Below are 7,221 nucleotides of genomic sequence, written 5' to 3' on the forward strand. Positions count from 1 at the left end.
TTCCACTGGTAAAATATAAATGATTTACCCTCTGAAAATAAAGTTTTGTGCCTCTGCATGCAGCTTATCTTTAGAAAGTAGATTTGTAAAAGGACAACAGAAACATCACGAGATCGTCAGGTATGTGGAAGTCAACATTCAACATGCTTGAGCCTCGTGTGTCCTGTCCATCTAAAAAAGTTCAGCCTTTATTTAGGGGACTTTGGTATCATTATTATTGATGTGAGTTTCATCACTTTAAATTTAAATGTATTATTTTACTGTGTTAATCCCCTTGCTCCATACTTGATTGACAAACCACAAGTCAGTCACCTTCAACCAGTCCTCCGTCAACGGGGGCGGCATGGATGACAGATGTTCCAGCTGTTTGGCAGTGAGTCCCATCATGCCCAGTGATTCCTAAAGTCTGAAGTCTCTGTCACGGTCAAGTTAAAGTTTGGACCCAGAAAGCAGCCTGGACTCGATGGTCTCAGAAAACAAATCGATTTATTTACAAAAATAAAGTGCTAAGGCAGCTGTAGTGAGTCACGTGGGTACGTGTCACTTGTTGTATGACAAATATGAAATATATATGCATACAATATTCACGAGTTCTTCATTTTTCTGACTGTGTAATGTCGTGCATTGAATTTAAGGAAATGCAAAGTGAGACGTCATTTATATTTGACCCATCAAAATGAATGCGGTCATTTATTTACAGAATCAAATTTAACATCAAACATTTACATTAATTTGGCAAATTATGAAAATAACAATATAAGCAATCAATCAGGAAAAATCATACGGCCATGATTTTTCCGTTGCTGCACCACAGACATTTATAAAACTGTACAACTATGATCTTTTACCCACACGGATGTGAATAAGCACTTTACACAGACATTTCTAAATATCTGGGAGAATTTCTACTTGATAGAAAGTTAAAGATGAAAGAAGTTAAAGGGAGTAAGATTGAATGTGAAGGGAGGAATGTTCACCAGAACCGACACTCTCCATCAGAAGCCCAGCTCTCCTTCGGTACGCTTGGTAGGAAACTTGATCCATTACCTTTCTGAAGATTTATCAGCAGATATGGAATTCCGTTAACGCTACCTGTCCAGCGTCTCCTGATGGGGCTGTAGCTCGTCAGAAGTAGTGGCTAGTGAAAGTTATAATCCCATGGAACTCGGAAGAGCCTTTTGTCATGTCAAGATCATCCCGTCTCTAACAGAACTTGAGCAGAACCAGCAGAAAACTCTCCAGCACTCCAGCAACTTCAGAAGTCTGACAACTCTCCAACTCTCTGAGTCTCTGTAACTCTGTGTAGACCAGGAAGTACTGACATTTTAAAGACTCTTTCCCGGTTCACTTTTTGGGATTTTTCATTGGTCAGAAACGACCAGACGGGGTGGGTTTTGTGACGTAAGAGGTTAGAGACAGCGAGAATTGTTATGGGACAGCTCAGAAATGTTCTCACAGACCGAGAGGGTTTTGTTTTGGCGTGTTTCAGGAACAGGTGCAAAACATCTCTACTTACGTCTGAGAGGATTCTAAAACATGACAGTTTTAACATAACAACTTGTTTTTCGTTTGACTGTAACCTTGTAAACGCACACACTTGCTCATTCAAAAGCAGAAATCAGAAAATGCATAAACTCTGCAACAGCTTTTAACATGAGAATAAAAATCATTACTCAGTTAATAAAATTGATTAGTTCACTGCAACATCTAAAATGGTTTGAACTAAGACACTTTGATTATCAACATTTGTAAGATAGTAATGATAATAAAAAGAGAGTGTTCTTTTCACTTGAATCTTCAAGAAAGAAAGTCTCAGGATGGATGAACCTGTATTTATGTATTCAAATACATGAAATGACAGTTCCTGTCCCACAAGGTTCTAAAGGTCAAGAGTTTTGACCTTAGACTTAGTTTCGACGTAGGCCTAGTCCACTACACAGCAAACACTAATACATAAACTCAAGGAGACCAGTGAAAACCCAAAGGCACTGGAGGACCATGGCGACATCTAACAATGCTGAACTGAGAAAAAAGATGAGACACAAAGAATATAAAGTTAACACCGATGAACAAAAATGAGAACAGGTGCGTGTGTGCGGGGCAGGAGCAGAGGAAACAGTGACAACACTGAAACTCTTAAAAACACTAACAAAAGGCACAGATAATCAGTCTCCAGGAGACTGCTCGGGTCCGACCCCTGGTGCCACTGCCTCCTCTGTGGACCAGTTCAAGAACCGAGGTACCAGTGGAGCCTCCTATCTTATCTGATGCTTTTGTAATATGTGCATCTCGAGGACTGTGAGGTGACAGATGTTTTTACAGAGCCTGGCTTTGTCAAGTGATGCTTTACCTCTTCACTTATCACAAACACAAGAATCACACAGCACAGGTGCTGCTTTTGATTAGTTAAACTCCAGTGATTACTTGTATTATAACCAGTACGTGCATGAGAGGTTTTGTTAACAGGCTGACTGTAACAATTAATGCCAAAGTGTTAATTAAAGGTGTTGTACAATGTGTAGTGCACTGAGCACACGTTGGGGATGACTCTCAGTGATTAATGTCAGTTTTTAGTTCCATATCTGTAAAATTGTTACTGTTGACCTCCTCCAGTGATGTCGTTGGGAGGTGGAAGGAATACTTCTCGGACCTTCTCAGTCCCACCAGCACGTCTCCCATGGAGGAAGCTGAGTCGGAGGACTTTGGGGTTGATCCATCCATAACTGTGGCTGAGGTCACAGAGGTAGTTAAAAAGCTCAGAGGCAGCAGGACTCCAGGAGTGGATGAGATTCGCTCTGATTTCCTTCAGGCTCTGGATGTTGTGCAGCTGTCTTGGTTGATACACCTTTGCAACGTCAAGTGAACATCGGGGGCAGTACCACTGGATTGGCAGACTGGGGTGGTGTTTCCCCTCTTCAAAAAGGGGGACCGTCAAGTGTGCTTCAATTATAGGGGCATCACTCTCTTTAGCCTCCCTGGTAAGGTCTATGCAGGGGTATTGGAGAAGCGAGTCTGATCGATGATTGAACCTCAGATCCAGGAGGAACAATGTGGGTTCTGTCCTGGCCGTGGAACACTGGATCAGCTCTTTACCCTCACTAGGGTCCTCGAGGGGTCATGGGAGTTTACCCATCCAGTCTACACATGTTTAGTGGACTTGGAGAAGGCTTTTGACCGTGTTCCTCGGGGTACACTGTGAGGGGTGCTCCATGATGGGATTGGGGGCCCGTTGCTACAGGCTGTTCAGTCACTGTACAAGCGGTGCGAGAGTTTGGTTCACATTGCTGGCAGTAAGTCAGACCCCTTCAGGGTGGGAGTCAGACTCCGCCAGGGCTGTCCGTTGTCTGTTCATAACATTTATGGACAAAATTTCTCGGCGCAGCCAGGGGGTGGAGGGGGTCCGGTTCGGTGGCCTCAGGATTCCATCTCTGCTCTTTGCAGATGATGTAGTCCTGTTGGTGTCATCATGCCGTGATCTTTAGCTCTCAGTGGAGCGGTTCACAGCCGAGTGTGAAGCGGCTGGAATGAGAATCAGCACCTCCAAATCTGAGGCCATGGTCCTCAACCGGAAAAGGGTGGATTGCTCTCTTGAGGTCGAGGGTGAGGTTCTGCCTCAAGTGGAGGAGTTCAAGTATCTCTGGGTTTTGTTCACGAGTGAGGGAAGAATGGAGCGTGAGATTGACAGACAGATTGGTGCAGCATCTGCAGTATTGGGGACTCTGTACCGGTCCGTTGTGGTGAAGAGGGAGCTGAGCTGTAAGGCAAAGCTCTCTGTTCACTGGTCAGTCTACGTTCCTACCCTCACCTATGGTCACGAGCTCTGGGTAGTGACCAAAAGAATGAGATCACAGATACAGACAGTTGAAATGAGTTTGCTCTGCAGGGTAGCTGGACTCTCCTTTAGAGATAGGGTGAGAAGTTTGGTTATCCGGGAGAGACTTGGAATAGAACCGCTGCTCCTCCACATCGAGAGGAGCCAGTTGAGGTGGTTCGGGCATCTGGTAAGGATGCCCCCTGGACGCCTCCCTAGGGAGGTGCTTCGGGCATGTCCGACTGGGAGGAGACCCCGTGGAAGACCCAGGACACGCTGGAGAGACAATGTCTCTCAGTTGGCCTGCGAACGCCTTGGAATCCTCCCAGAAGAGCTGGAAGAGGTGGCTGTGGAGAGACATGTCTGGGCCTCCCTGCTCAAGCTGCTGCCCCCGTGACCCGACTTCGAAATAAGCGGAAGATAATGGATGCATGGATCTGTAAATTTAGGATCGTTTGAGCACTTGAACCAGTTTTCTGTATTTATCTGTCACTGTCGACTCAAGATTTGAACTTTACCTGTTTTCAGGTGCAACAACAGAGTCACAGCCTTTCAGACAGTTGCTGCTGACGGGGAGCCCAACGTGCTGATCCCTGCACAGGAAATAAACAACGTCTCAAAGGTACTGTCACACTCATAATAAAATATGTCTTATAATGCAACGTTAACTTTATAACCATTTAATAGACTGATTGACTGTTTTGTGCTCCCCAGCGTGTGAAATATGGTGAAAGCATCAACTTATGGACCTTCACACGTCAACATGAAGGAGTCCCCTGATCTACAGCCTGCACGCTGTACCTTAAGGAACATGAGTTTAGCAATGTTTCTGAGGTTACAGGAGCGTTTGAAAAAACTGAGAAAATTAAATGAACAGAATTTGATACGACATACATTTGATTTGCTGTATGTGGTATGTTTGTTTGCTTTGATGAACATTTTGTTTTGTGTAACATTTTTAACATTGATAGAAGGTGGATAAGTTTAGTTTTTAATATTATAATAGCCATCTTCACGTGTAATAAAGTAAACCACACTCAGATCTTCTAACGTTCATAACTTATTCTTTCTGATCATTTTGACTTGGGTTTTCTTTTACTAACGCAAAATGAACTTAGCGAACAGAAAATGAGGAACAAACTCTGAAAAGGTACGTTTCCTTTGTTTATAGGCACTTTTTGAGACTTCAGAGCTAAAGTGTAATAAATGTTCTGCAGGTTTAGTCAAACGGAACGTCTTCATGCTGGTTGTCTTTGTTGTAACGTGTTTTAGATTATCTGAGAACCTTTAAAGCAGATTAGATTTAAAAGGCCTTAGTGCTGCTGATAAATCAATCTCAGCCTTTCACTGCAGGATAAGTCTCTGCTTGTGCATCCATTTTGATCTGATGACCAGAGAGGCGGCTGGTTGACCTTCTGACCTCCGGTCTGACGGCCGGTGCTCCTGGGTGTCCAGAGCCCATGTATGGGGTTGATGAGCGCCGGCTGCTCTGGGCCACTGCTGATGGTCCAAACCTGATGACCACCAGTCCAACACCCCTCACCCCTTCATGGGCTCGTCCGACTCAGAACTTCAGCTCTGGTTTGTTCAGCCTGCCTAACCTGGAAGCACGGTGGTTCTGGGGCCTGGGTTCAGCTCCCGGTTTGGACCTGGGGTCGCTCTGGGTGGAGTTTGCATGTTCTCCTCGTGTTTACGTGGGTTTTCTCCGGTTTCCTCCCACAGACCAAAAACATGCGTGTCAGGAGACCTGCAGGCCCAGGAGGACCTTTAAAAGAGCTCTGTGATCTAAAGGACAATAAATAAATAAATAAAGTTATAAATACAAAAATTACAATTCTTTATTCAGGAAAGGACCAGATGTGAACCACTGATGCACTAATGTGTTTCTAAAATAACTTTTCAGATGCTTGCTGATTGTTTTACAGATGTAAAGAGATATTTTAGGATCTTGTCACTTTTAAACAATCCATGCAGCAAAGAAAAGTCCTCATCGTGTGAAGAAAGACACTTCAGTCCATCACGGGCCGCTTTTACACAGTATATTCAGTTATAAAAGAGACACTTTTAGAAAAAATACACCAAAAATGTTTACATATGTCATGCTGAATGTGAAATCTGTATTTAGTTTTTAACATTAAATAATCTGGTTGTGTCAAATTAAAACTATTTACTGAAATATTAGAGCAAGGTTTTAAATCCTGCTGAACTCTAAGCAACTTAAACAAATTAAGATTGTGTGTTGTTGTACAGTTACATTAATACTGATGACAGAGTTTTATTGCATTCTTTGTTTTAATTTTGTTTGTTTTCAGGAGTTGTTGAATCCATTGCCATTCATGAATCATTTGTTGGAAACAATCCATGACTGTCAAAAACTACCTCCATTTTTTATTTCCATGTTTCTGCAGGAATAAACTCTTAATAGTCATTCTTCACAGGCGGCTCCTTTTACGGATGACTAACCAATAAAAAGTGTAAAATTAAAAAAAGCTTGGTAACTTGTGACTTAATTACTTTTTTAATTCCCTAACGTTTTGTTTTCTGTACAACAGGGACCAAATCATCTTAAATTCTCATATTTAAAATTCGTAGAACAGAACGTAAAGTAAATCTAATATTTAGCAGTTTGGAATTTTACTTTACTTTATGATAAAATAAAACCCAAAGAAATTCAGATTTCTGCACGCAAATACAGAAAAATCCCAAACTTCACTCCATGAAGAAGCAAAAGGTGCAGAAAAAGTTTCTGTTTCAAAGAATTCCGTCGACTTTTGTTTTTATTTTAATCAGATTTAAACTGGCTGTATAAGACCGTTGTGTCATCTACAGCAGTGCTTCTCAAACTGGGGTCCCCAGACCTTCAGCGGTCCACAAGTCGGTGCTTGGGGATTCTCAAAAAAAAAAGTAATATACAGGAGAAATATGTATATATACATATGGACTGTAAGCCACTACTTTTTTCCACATGCTTTGAACACCGCGGTTTATACAATGCTGCGGCAACTTTATGGATTTTTTTTTAATGGGCTAACAAGCTTCATGCCACCAAAACATTTAGTTTCATCACACCCAGGTGCTCACATAGCTGCCCAACACACATCTCTCTTGACGGGTAGTGATCAACGAATTCCTGGTAGACTACTATATTTTTTTATTAGCCATGTTACATGCACTGTTCAGAAAAAAATAAAATAAAATAAAACATTTACAGTATTTTTGTGTGCTAACGGTATGTATTTAATTAAAAGTAAAAAAAAAAAAAAAATTTCTGTGTGAATATCACGTTGCAACGTGAACACCCGAGGCTTATTGACAAGTGCGGCCTATTTATGTAAAATTTTAATTTTATTTTTCAATTTAGCAGGCACAACTTATATTCAGGCGTGCTCAATAGCCCAGAAATTACAGTG

Source organism: Nematolebias whitei, chromosome 3, assembly GCF_014905685.2.
Source record: "Nematolebias whitei isolate Nwh7 chromosome 3, NemWhi1, whole genome shotgun sequence".
NCBI lineage: Eukaryota > Metazoa > Chordata > Actinopteri > Cyprinodontiformes > Rivulidae > Nematolebias > Nematolebias whitei.